Below are 13,901 nucleotides of genomic sequence, written 5' to 3' on the forward strand. Positions count from 1 at the left end.
CAAACGGTACATTGCCTTGTACCAAAGGTAAGACAAATGGTTGATCTGATTCCAGAACCTCAAAAAATCACTCCCCACCCAGCATGGTGTCAATGACGTGCTGGTAGTGAGCCTTCAAATCCAGTATTACCTTGATTGAGCGTACACGTGTTGGTATGTGTGATCTGTCTTGAGGTAGGTTGTACTGATTCATGTGAAGCTTAGAGGTGCTTAGTCACTGTCCAAGCTTGTGGGAGAGGGTGGTGTTCTTTCCTGAAAGAAACTCAGTAGATCCCTAGTTTCTCTAGTGAGAGTGTGAGCCAATGATTTCGTTATCTGTGCTGCAGCATCAGGTGCGACTTGAAAACTGACTGTGATAATTACCTCGGTGACTTGAGTTACCCAATTCTCAAAGTAGAATAGTGTTGATTCTCTATTGTGTAGAGCTCCTTCCATTTTGTTGTTGTGGGTTGGTTGTAGGTTGCGGACATGGTTTCGACCTTCTCCTTCTTCTTCTTGGCACTTGGCCTATGTATATCCACTGGGTTTGGCGTGTTGGTTGACTCTCCCATTGCAAATCGATTACCGTTACGCCTGGCACTCGAGCTTCGATGGAGATGCGGAGTTCGTCTAGTTGTGCTTGGAGCTCTTCTTCTTCTATCGTCCAATTAGCAAATCCTGCTAGCCATTCATCCATTCACAATAGTTTAGGGGTTTCAGTCTTGTAAACTGAAGGGTTTCATGAAAAGATCCTCAGTGGGGGCACCAAATGGATGGGAGCAAAGAGAACCCCGAACCTTAACCTTCCAGGCAACAATATCTGTGCCTGCAGAGGCAGTGAGTTGATCAGAACTTGCAATTACTCTTCATTTTCTTTGTTGATTTGCTCTAAAATACTCCAGTCCTCTGGTAAAGGATCCTCGTTGGATGGCCCTCGTGAAGCAGAGGATTCCCCTTGCCTTTCTTGAGCTTTATGCATCTCCTCTCGTACAAGCTCAGGGTCCTCCATTCTCCTCCCTGGAGGGCTCATTTCTCTCCCTGGCTGACTCGTTATTCTCCCTGGAAGGCACATTTTCCTCCCTTATTGGCACAGGCTCCTCCCTAACTGGCTCATTCTCGCCCATAACTGGCTCATTCTTGCCCATAACTGGCTCAGGATCCTCCATGCCTTGCTCATTTTTCTTTCTAGCTGGTTCCTCCCTAATAGGTTCGCGATTCTCCGTAACTATCTCTATTTCTTCCATGACTGCCTCAAGGTCCACCCTAGCCTACTCATGCCCCTCAGTGGCTGGCTCAACTTGCCATCTGTGTCCTTTCTCTGGACCTATGATGGTGTCTTGCTGTTTTGTGCCCTAGAAGGCTCTACCTGTCGTGCACGGGGATGGAGAGGGAGGATGTTAAGAATATCCATGGTTCTACTATCCTGGATAGGTACTAGTTGAAGCAGCCCATCGTAGCAGAAGTGTAGCCTCCAAAGAGTGTCAAAATCTCGTGGCATGATAGTAACATGGTGTGTATGGGCAGCTAGGATATATCCATCGTTGAAAAATTCAATGAGGTAGTCTTATGCAATTTCTTGCAGGCAGAGAATTGCACTGCTGGCCCATCGCATGCCCACTCTCCAATGCTCGAAAATCTCTCACACTACTCGCTAGAAAGGAAGACTTGGAATGTTCTTTGAGCATGCAAAGAGTCACCTGTTGCCCTTCTAGGCCTGGCCTTTGCACGAGGCATCTCTACAAATAGCATAACAAAAAATGAGACGTCATTATTAGCGAATGTCATTTGTTGCACAAGGGACTTAAGATTTCTAAGGTCAGCACAAAGTGAAGAAGTGCACCAAATACGGTTGTATTACCTCTACTCGCTTGGTACCGACCTCAGAAAAATATAATAGCATACCTTTGTAGTGTGTTTTGAAATCTGTATCATGGTGTTTTTGGTTTGCTCGCAAACGCTCTCCTAGGTCTGGCGCTTTCACGAGCTCTCTATACAAACATCATTAATAAAGACTTGAGCCATATTCTGTGATCAAATATCCCTTGTGCAGAAGGTGCTCCAACTGATGATGGTCAGTACCAAGCGAACAGGTACAACAAATAGAGTTCACCTTCCCTTATTCGCTTGGTGATGACCTCACAAAATAAAAGTGCACAAAAGTGTAGTAGCATACCTCTTCATTGTGTGTAGAGATCTACATCACTAAAGCGCTGCACAATAGGAGTTCAAAAAAGCGATGGGAGCACTAGAGAGTAAGAGGAGGAGGATGCACAAAAAAGGGTTGAGAGCACAAAAGAGATGGTTTTCTCACTGCATAGCATCGGTGGAGGCAGAGTTAAAACGCTGGGCAGTAGAGGATGAGAAAAGAGGCAAAAGAGCGCTCAAGATTTTACTGTTTTCTCACTGCATGAGCGATCATCTGGGGCGAGGGTATAGTTAAAATGTTTGGTGGGGGTACTGCCTCTAAACGTAGAATGCTCACCTCGGTGAGGGTGACAACCTCAGTATGCGCATGATTACACCCGAGATTGCGGTTGGTAGATCGGACTCCACGGGAATCTGAGTCCGTTCATTACTCCCAAACTGGTTGTCCTTGTGAGCACAACCCACATGACTTTTTCGAGTGACCGTTTAGAGTTAGACTCCAATCATCGTTACAGTTGTCATCTCCATCTCGAAGTAGAACAAACAGACCACCCTTGCCTTTGGCTTCTGTAATGAAAATGGCCTATGAATTTTGAGAGTAGCGGAATTAGGGAATTAGGTGAAGCACTTTTTCGAGATTACTTTGTGAGCATAGCGGGTGAACTTGATTGATGGTAGCAACATAAACATGGTACCTAGTTAACTTGGCATGAACAATAATTTTGCAAGAGAGAGAGTTTAGAGAACATGACAATAGTTGAGGACTGGATTCATATGGAGCTGGTCCCCCCTCCAATAGGCATTTTTATTATAGTTTCTTTCATCAAGAGACACTTGGTAGAATACAATCTTTGTGTTCCTTGTGACCTAGGTGATGCAATGAAGATGGAATGCTTCATGCATCACAAGCATAACATGAACTTTGTAGAAAGCATTAACTATCCCAAGCCTCAGTCCCAAGGCCTCAAACACCTTCGAAGGTGGAGAGAGCTAGCGGGGAATGAGGGTAGGGAAGAGGAAGAAGAAACATTCCATAGGATAAAGAAATAGTTCTTCACTTATCACTCTTTATGCTAGCATACATAATAGCATAGTAATGAAGATGAAGAAGATGGAAAGCTTAAGCATTGAAGCATGGATCTTCGTTGGGTTTGCATTCCATAGCCAAGAGTGTTGGTGTAGGCTCTCACTTCTCACAAGCTTGGAGAAGGAGGTGGAGTTCCTCAAATTTCACCAAGTGAGAATCATTCCACAAAATGAGTGTGTGTGTGTGTGGTGTATATCCCCCAACACCCCCCTTGCTTGCTTGAGGCGAGTTGTAACTTTTACACATGTTTCCAGCTCATTGGACCCCTTTCTCCCTAGCCAATCACATGCAACATGCATTCAAGTACATGGGTGATCTTTGGACAAGTGTCCTCCTTACCCCTTAGAGAGAAAGAGCTTGAAAATATCTAGATATTTGTTGGGTGGAACTAGAAGCTCATTGGACCCCTCTTTAGCCCAACCAATAGCATTCAAGCACACCATGTGGTTAAGCATAGGGAGAGTCTGACATGTGTCCCATGTGCCCTTTGAGAAAAGGGGTGTCCTTTGGGTGAGTGGAAGGTTAAGTCAAAGATTCCTCTAAATTTGGGACTTTCATGCATAGGAATCTTCTCAAGCACCTTCCTCATTAAGTTTGTAGGGTCTCTTTTTGACTCAAGCACCTTACCCCCCCATGCATGGGAAGCTTTTCAAGCACCTTTCTCATTAAATTTGTAGGGTTTCGTTTTGTCTCAAGCACCTTACCCCCCATGCATGGGAAGCTTCTTGAGCACCTTCTTCATGAAGCATGACAAGCACCTCAAGTACCTTAGTCATCAAGCATGACAAGCACGCACCTTAGTCATCAAGAACAACAAGCACCTCAAGTACCTTAATCATCAAGCACGCACCTTACTCATCAAGCACGACAAGCACCTAAGCTTAGGTTGGGTTTCCACCTCAAGCTCAACCCTAGCTTGCCTAAGGTCAAAGGAATTTTAACACTAACTATTGGAGGTTTTTAATGAAGCTAACCCTAAGGCCTTTTAAGCGCCATTAGATGCACTTTGCTCTTTGATAGACTACCTCCTTTTGGACCCGTATTGAGATGTAACCATCTCTTCTCTTGGTCCCCTGTTGAGATAAGTCTACAAGCACTTATTGCTAGGGATTTGATTTTTACGTAATTATGACAAATTTTGTGTGATCACAAGGTCATATTGACACATTTACATGATTACACTAAACATGATCACAAAGAATCCGGTTAAGGGAGACCTGCAAATCCACTAAATTCCCACCGGGCTTTTCCATTTTCCCTGTGCGCTCGTCGGGATTTTTCATTTTCCCTGCAAGTCTGACGGGAATACTAAAAAGCCAATGGGCTCACAGAATTATATATATGCGGGCCCGATCAGGCCCGTTGGGTGTTATTTCTTGCTTTCATCTTGAGAGAGAGAGAGAGAGAGCTTGCCGACCACCTTTGGAGGTAAGTCGAGAGGAGAGAGGAGGGAGGGAGAGAGGGGGTAGTGTGGGAGGCAGTAGTAGTGCTCTTCGTCACAGTGCGTGGCAGTAGAGCAGAGTACCTGACCACACGATCCAGGTATGTGTTGTGTGTGTGTGTGTGTATGCATTGTGTGGTAGCATGCCTTTTGTCCTATTGCACGACGACAGTGATAAGGTACCTTACCACACAATGGGAGTTTGTGTGTAAGCTGTCCTACGGAACAATACTTATAATAGGGACATCACCTCAGTGACGCGGGGAAGATGGTGTCTTGTGGTAAGTATTGGCTTATTGTCTGGGTACTACGTCGGTAACGCGGCAAATCTAGTATCCTTATGGTAAGTCAACTTCCCTTTCCCTTACCCAAAAAACATATGGGCATCAGTCAGTAACGCGGCTATATGATGTTCGTATGCAAGCCATTATTTCTCCTTAGATTCACGCGACACTCGGTCGGTAACATGGCTAATAGAGTGTCATTTGTTAGAAGCATCTGTTTTTGCATAAATGTGGCGGTCAGGTTGTTAACCTGACCTTACAAACGTCATATAATTTGTATGTGCATGTGAAATTAATTTTTTAAGTATTAAGAATATGAAATACTTGGTTGGTAACGTGGCTGTGAAGAGTATTTCATATACAAATGTATGAATTGTTTGATTTTTTTGTTTTTAACTATCTATATGAAATTATATACTAGCTAATCATATTCAAAAGAATACCTTATTCATCAATCATCGCTATTTTAAATGCTCCATTTATATAAATTATATGCAAAAAAGTATTTGCACACAAATTGCATGTTAAATATTCTTTTATATCTTTTTAAAGGACCTCAAGCATTATCACTATTTTTAATGCTTCATTTACATAAATTCTCTGTAAAAAATAATTTTCACACAATTTGCATGTCAAATATTCTTTTGTATCTTTTTAAAGAGCATCAATTATCATCGCTTTTTTGATTGCTACATTTACATAAATTCTATGTAAAAAAGTGCGTGAACACAATTTGCTAGTCCGATTTGTATACTTCCAATATTTTAAATGTTTTTGAGTCTTTAAGTCGGTGTGTGCTTTGTTTGAACTAGTATGTGCGCATGGAGAAAAAATAAGTTAAAAATTCAATATATGCTAAAATATGCTAGACTGTTAAGATGTATTGTTTGATTTGAATTAAGTTCTTATAAACCACTTGTTTGATCTGCATTTTACACGTGTAACAGATTGCAATTTTAAGTGAAGATTGTTTTCAATTTTTATCAATATTTCCTTGCACATTTTTTAAAGTCTTCAAGTGGTGGTTACGGGTTTTCCTGAAATAGTGTGAGACTGTTAGTGTCATTCGCAACCATGAATTTGTATTTGATATGCTGTTTTTTATTGTCCAGTGCAAATATGACGCCAGATCAAAAGAAAACTATTATGCATGCCATTCGTAAAGAATGTATTTTGGCAATCTCATCATGTGCAGATGGTTGCATATAGAAGATTAGTGAAAGTGATGTCTTCATCAAAGACCTCACTAGTGCTATATGGGAGAACACAAAGCACATGCTGCGAGGTGAAGGCCAATACGAATTGTTGATTCCAGCAGGGATTCGAGAATTTGACCCCCACCACAAGGTTAGGACATTGTTGGGCGATATGAAAGTATGTTGCAGAGACTTAAAGGAAGATATCCCACCTGCCTGCGACATATCAAAATTAGAGCTCTGGGATAAATTGTGGAAAGAACAGAAGGTAAAGATGAAGTGTGTGAAAGCGCAGGACCAAGCAACCTTATCCAAGCGATTGAAGATGGCCCAATATGCAAGCAGCTTTGGGAGGTCGATTTGATGCCAGCGGCACCAGCACAATCATGCGCACGGCTTTGAATGCCAAGTGCACTCATCTTGTCAGCATCCCTCACGAAGCCTTGGTAGAAGGTATGAGGGTTGGAGCAGGCTCCTTTGGTGTGTGCACATTGTACACCATCAAAGGCATCTCTTTTTTTCCAGACCGCATTACATATGTGGAAAAATGTTACAAGGGAGGGAGTGAGGCAAAATTTAATAGCTTTTAGACAGAGCAAGGAATGCAAATGCTTCACCCCTCCATTGTAAGGTGCATTGGCTTTACTACTGAAGCTCCTGGGATCACAATATTCCTATACTACAATGGGGGTACCATGGGAGACATGATGTGCCGCTTACCATTCCCTCACGGATTGTTCAGGCGACACATTCATAGGCTACAACATAGTTGGAGGTCATTGCCTGCAGTAAATCTTCCTGTACGAGAGATAGACACGGCGTGGATCAAAGCAATGATCAAGCAGATGCCAGCCATTTGTCACGCCTTAATCGACGGCGTTGCGGCTGCCCACTCTATCGATATAGTGCACAGTGACCTACACCCGTTCAACATAATATTGGACTTTGCACATGTCAATAAACCCCACGTCAGCATGACTGATTGGGGCATGATGCTTAGGACACTAGCTAACTGCGTAGCAATTAATTATCTGCATCCAAGCACACAGTCGAACTCTACATTTTTGGAGGCACAGAGAGTAGGGAATGCCGAGATGGCTAAGCGACCGTGGATTGCTCCAGAACTATACGATCCATGGTGCACAAATGCATACACAAAAGCGAGCGACATTTATGCATTGGGCTACCTATTCGACATGCTGGCAGATTTTTGGAGTGCAGGCAGAAAAGTTTATTTTGCAGAAGAAGTTTTTTGCCACCCGGACAAAGATGTTATGAGGGCTGTTCGAAGTAAAGTAGATTGTTTGATGAAGTTAAAAGAAAAGAAGAAATTCTTCTGATGTTTTGATATTTTTTAAAGAACATTTAAAGATAGACCCTAACTGTGTCCACCGTCCCCTTGTTGAACTTGCACCATCATTTTATCCGATTTAAACATTTCTATAATACAAATATGTCTTGTCTAGGAAATTCTATTTTTTATTGAAGTGTGTTATTTGATTGAAGTGGTTCACCTAATTGAGTCAATTATCTTTAGTCATTTCAAATTTGTCATGTTGAGTGTCAGTAATTCAAATTTGCCTTGTGGTTTGATTTAGTGGATTTTAACGTCTTCTGTAGTGGACGAGAAGTTGCTATCTTGTGCATCTGTGAGACTGTTGAATCGTGAGAATATATATTTACCAATGATATTGAATATTTGTCTATCTGTTGATTGCATCTCTAAGAGAAAATGGCCAATGAAGAGCAAGATATTCGCACCCAATCACTACACGATGATCAACAACGAGCGGCTGTTAATGCATTTCATCGCATGAAGTCTCTAGGACACGGTATGTCGGCACAACAAGCGACACGTACTTCTCGACGACTCTCAAAATAGGAAAATCCAAACTACATGCAATGGAAAGAGATCAATAAAGAAGTGACAAAAGACATGATCAAGACAATATGGCCATGTGAGGACGTAGAGATCAAGAAAGGAAGGTGGAAGTTTTTGAAGTGAAACCATGATGCAATCAAAGAAAATGCTGAGAGGATTTATTTGAAAGTTTATGGCCATCCCATGCACAATGCAGATTGTGTGCTATATTTTGCAAAAATATTATATGTTCACTTTGCGCAACAGTGACCAATAGACTTTTCGTCAAAGGAGACAACTATTGCCACTCATGATTTAAGGGAGAGTTGTGTCACTTCACCCGAGATGAGCTGGCATTGATAGTGTAAGGCGCTGCCCTATAGTTAAAGAGAGAGAGAGAAGGATATTTACACGACACAGTTGGCAGAGAAAGATGTAGAAATAACACGGCTTTCTATAGTCACCCAGACACCTCAACCTTCACAAGTTTGGATGGAAAAAAGAATTTACCGCTTAAGCCAGGACGTTCAAAATCTGACACAACAAGTGAATCCAACACCTGTACAAGGGACACACATCAGCCACCTTGTCCTGCATCCAGATTTGGTCCCCGCGGCCTACTTTAGATGCATCCTCATCTTCCCAATGTCTAGTTTGCTACAAGAATTTTGATGGATGGAGTGGATATTATACATTGACATGTGGTCATTATTATCACTTTGTTTGTCTTATTTGTTTAATGCAAAATAGTCGATGTGCAATCTGTTCACAAGATATTCCACAAGGAATATATATTATGTTTGACATGGCAAATGAGTATAAATTCAAGCAAGCCCGCCAAGATACCCCTAGCACAATTAGAAATCTGTTTCATGATCAAGATGCTGCTTCAGAGCAACAGAATTGAGATTGACAAACTATGTACAATTGCAAATATGAAGCATTGTAATTACTCAAAACACATTTGAATACAAGGTCTTTTACGATGGTTTTTGACATTTACTCGTTCTACTCTCAAGCTATATTGAATTTGTTGAGTTGTTATCTGGCTCTAAGTCTGAGTGTTGTGGTTCTCCTTGTAATTCAACCTCCACATCTATTATCAAATTTTCTTCTATTTTGTCTATAGTGCATGGAGATACACCAAAATCGAACTCTTCTTCGTCTTTGTTTTGACAATCATACAACCAGGTTGGCATTTCCTTCTCGTAGCCAGCACTTTCGATGTGATTCAATATCTTTTCGATGCAAAACATATATACTATTAATTTTTCTACTTTGTTTGCTAATAGTCTATTGCGAATAGTGCTGTGAACATACTTGTACATACTTCACTTTCTCTCTGAACTTGATTTCTGGTCGAGGACTTTCATGCAAGGTGAAAGAGTGCTCATAGTTCACTCCATAGTGTTGCTTACATGCTCAATCCGGAGTATTGGAATTTAGATTTGATGTCCAATACAGAGGTGGTTACCAAACTCACCGATTTGCTTCCAAGCAGCCTTCCAATGATTGCTGTCTACCATGAGCAAAGCACTAACCATAAAGAATATTGCTTTAGCGAGTGCAGTCCGTGCTTCTTCTAGAGACTACACTCGAAAGCTTTGATGTAATGATTTTTGACGCATTTGACTAAGCTCACCTTCATTGTGACGCTTAAAAGGAACACTGCCTGGAATTTCCTCTCCCTGTGCAGGTTGTTCCCCAAGGTTAGTTGGCATCACAACAATATCTGTGGAGTTAATATTTGGCTCTGAGAACTCTTGACTCAAAGCCACAGAGCTATAAATCTGTTGTCTCTTGCCACCCTTTTTGGCAAGCTCTTCTCTCAAACGCTTTGCAACTGCAGGTGCCTGAGGATGTTCACATTTCTTACAACTCTTTTTAACGCTACCCAGAAAATGATTCCTAATACGTGGTGCACCGCTTGATTTTGTTGTGTGACAATATTTACATTGCCACTCCATATATCGGCCGCATATGTTGTGAGCATAATCCCACTCTTTGCTAGGAGCTTTTTTATTCTTTGGCTTCTTCGTACCACTTGTGCCCACATTTTGCTCCATTGCTTTTAAATTCAAACTGAAGACAAAAGAACTAGATGTTTAATTTTTGAAACATTTTTCTTATTTTTAATATATATTAAAATTAAAAAACCATTTATTATGAAGGTAACCATGATGCACAATATGAGATTTTCAATGCATGCTAATCAATCCACATATCGATCACCTATATTGTGAGCAACCATACACATTGCAATACAGTCTATGCATGGCATAATAACTACAAAAATGCTATGAATCTCTCAATGCAATTATTATTATAATGATTATTTATATGTCCACTTTGATTTGCAAACAATAAGACACCTCTAATTTCAATTGCTACAAAAAACAAATGAAAGCAATAAAATATATGATTGGTCATTTCATGCACTAATAATCTATCGTAATACATAATGCACTCTCTGTATAAACCAATGCATGAACTAATGCAAATAAATCTTCAATATAATCACTCAATTGAGCACTACTTGTACCTAGTGAAAGATTGTAGCCCACCCTGCAACCAATTCAATATATAAAAGCTATTTTAACCCAGTTAAGGATTATAGATCTTATATTGTGGAGTGACAAGTGAAAATCAACTCAAATGCAAGACTTCAAGGATCTTTATATGCCTGGTACACTAGTATAGGACATCCGATCCTTGACTATCGACTCGTCATTTACATACGCTCATCTTCTAAACCAATTAGGGCCCTCATTTGGACCAATGGCTTCTTCGTAATTAGCATGACTTTCCAAGTTTTCAGTTGTTTTGGTTTCGTACCTTTATGTCGGTAAACGAATTAAAAATTTTTAGAAGTGGTTACCAAATTAAGAATCACGTTCGGCAAAAAAAAAGGACCTGTGACTCTGTAACCTTGGGTGAATTCACAAGGAGATGACTATACCCATCACTCGGATACACTTCCCAAGGATTTGCCTAGTTAAGGACCACGGTGAGCACACTGTTTACTATATATAATTATTCCCACAGAACTTTTTTATTCTCCCGGTGGGCCCGTCGGAAAAATGAAAAACCCGATGGGAATAATTATATATAGTAAACAGTGTGCTTACCGTGGTCCTTAGCTATATGCCCGACGGGCCCGCCAAGAAAATGAAAAAGCCCGGTGGGCCTCGCATGGAAAAATGGAGAACCCGGAGGGCTAACCGGCTCTATAGGTTTTTACAGGTCATAATCAAAGTCACGTTAACAATTGACGTGATCACGTGATTTTTTTGTGTAAATACTAGAGTTATTGACGTAATCACCTGATTGTGATTACGTTAATGAAATCCATGCTTATTGCACATTGCTCTTTGGTAGACCATCTCCTTTTGGACCCGTATTGAGATGCAACCATCTCTCCTTTTGGTCCCCTACTGAGATAGGTCTAGAAGCACATGTCTCTATTCTAACTCTTGTTCCCGTTTATTCTTCCACATCAAATGATCAGTTTTGAATATGAGAAAATCATTTAGGTAAGCTAGATATTAGATTTTATGACATTACCTCTCTCTTGAAATCATAGTCGTCCTCGACTATGAGGTAGAGAAGATAAAGCCTAGTTATTAGTCCATGTTACTTAGCGGGTAGAGGATCCGTTTTTACCCTTCGACATCATTCCAAGATGGATGACTGATCCATTTGGTGCTTGGGAGACGTAGCTGCCGCAAGCATGTCTGCTATTTAGTCCATATCATACTTCCAAAGTAGAGTGACAAGTTCTACTTGGTGTTTGGGAGACGTCGTCACCACAAACATGATCCAAAGCATGCATACTTCTTAAATTTGTGCACAATAAAAAGAGAACTAGTCTTATAAGACAAAAATATTGTTCATTTAAAATGCATTTTTATATGCTTACTTTAAGGAATCATTGTAAGCATTAACAAGGTTCATATTGTCCTTAAGGTAGGTTCTTTGCATCCATATAGCATCTTTAAAAGGATAATTCTTTAACTTAATAAGATATCGTCAGATAATCTTACCATTTCTTAATACCTTGTCTTCATGTCATGGGATGGACTCAGATTAAAGTACTTCATCTTGATCTTTGATTTTTGGAGGGTCTGCAACTATTGCTTCTTTTGATGGCGCTCCTTTGTAAGGCTTACGTAGGCTCTCATGGAAATCATTTTGTATGAGCCAATGGTTGGGAAACCTTAATTGATAAGCCATCTCATTGACTGGCTTAAGAATTTTAAGGACCATAGTATCTTTTTGCTAGTTTAGCATCATACGCTTGGTGGTCCGTAGGACTCTTGCGCATAGTATGCCTCATATGAGCCTTGAGAAACTTTAGCAAGACCCAATCATTTTCCTTAAAGGCTAAGGCTCTTCTGTGCTTATCAACAGCAGCCCTTTTTGCCTTTCCTGTGAGATGGATATAACCGCTTTAATCTTTGTAAAGATTCTTGTAGGTCTCGGCTATATTCATCAGCAACAAAGATCTTCCCATGTACTTTAAGTAGTAAGGGACTTTTGGATCTTCTTTCTTTAACCTCAAGTGGTACTTTCCTCGTATAAGTATGTACAATATCATTGTACGCATACTCTATAAGAGGTAGGTACTTCTATTATTGAGAACATTGATCTACTTCCATGACATAGGCTTTTAGTAGGCAAGAATCGTTAGATTAGTTATTTCACTTTGGTCATTCATTTGTGGATGATAGGTCGAAAGAGTCTACTTCCTAGATTCTCAAAGAGACCCTTCTAGAACTTACTGGTCATCCTAGGATCTTTGTTCGACACTATGGGTGTTGGAAATCCATGATGTTTGAAAAGTTGAGATCTGAAGAGGGTTTCCATTTGATGTGCCTTAATAGTCTTTTTGACAGGCATAGAGTGTGTTTTCTGGTTAAGGCTATTGATTGAAACAATCCAAGTTGCTTCCCTCGATCAAATTTCAACTTCTGGTATACCACGCATTTTGAAATATACTCTTGTATGTTTATTTTTCATGATATACCAACATAAATACATTTCTACTCCTTGAAGCATAGACTATGGAATCCCTCTTTGCTCTGCATAAGGAGAAGTATAGGATTCATACATGACGTTCTTATTGTATGGGTGATTAACACATAGCCTATTGCCATCTGGAAGATAACCATCCTTCAAGGTGAATGGTTCTTCTTTTCTTCCCTATTGCAAAGGCTGTAATTACGTACTTAAAGTCTCGGTCAATAGCAGACTCATCTATCATAAAAGATAGATCATTGTGAGTTTCCATAGACACCATTTACCTTTGGTCGTTGTGAAAGTGCATCGGCCACTTGATTGTGCTCGCCAACAAGGTGAGCAATATGAAATTTAAATTGCAAAAGAAAATTTTCCCACCTCATTTGTTTGTCGGAGAGCTTGGTTTGCTTCATGAAGTCCTTGAGGCTTTGTGATCCATGTGTAGGATGAATGGAGTCCCCAAGAGATAGTGTTTTCACGTGTTTAGGGCATATAGAATAGCTAGTAGCTTTTTTTCGTATTTGCCCAATACTCACTTATCAGAGTTGAGTCTTTGACTCTCATATGCTATGGCATGCCCTTCTTGAAGCAAAATAGCTCCAAGACAATCACCACAAGCATCACATTGGACCTCAAATATTGTCTTTGAGAGATGTAATAGTGTGAGCACACGTTGAGAGATAGCTTCTTCTTAAGCTTCTCAAAAGCTTCTTGCACTTTTGCAGTCCATGAATGCTTTTAACGTTCTTTTTTTGTTAAGTCATGTAATGCGCTTTCTATTAGCAATATTTTTTTAATGAAGCAGCTGTAGTGTGCACACATACCTATGAATCTTTGTACCTCCTGTAGATTCCTTGGATTAGGCCATCCATTTATTATCTCTAACTTT

This window comes from Adiantum capillus-veneris, chromosome 12 (genome assembly GCF_014529385.1).
Source record: "Adiantum capillus-veneris isolate H3 chromosome 12, ASM1452938v2, whole genome shotgun sequence".
Classification (NCBI taxonomy): Eukaryota; Viridiplantae; Streptophyta; class Polypodiopsida; order Polypodiales; family Pteridaceae; genus Adiantum; species Adiantum capillus-veneris.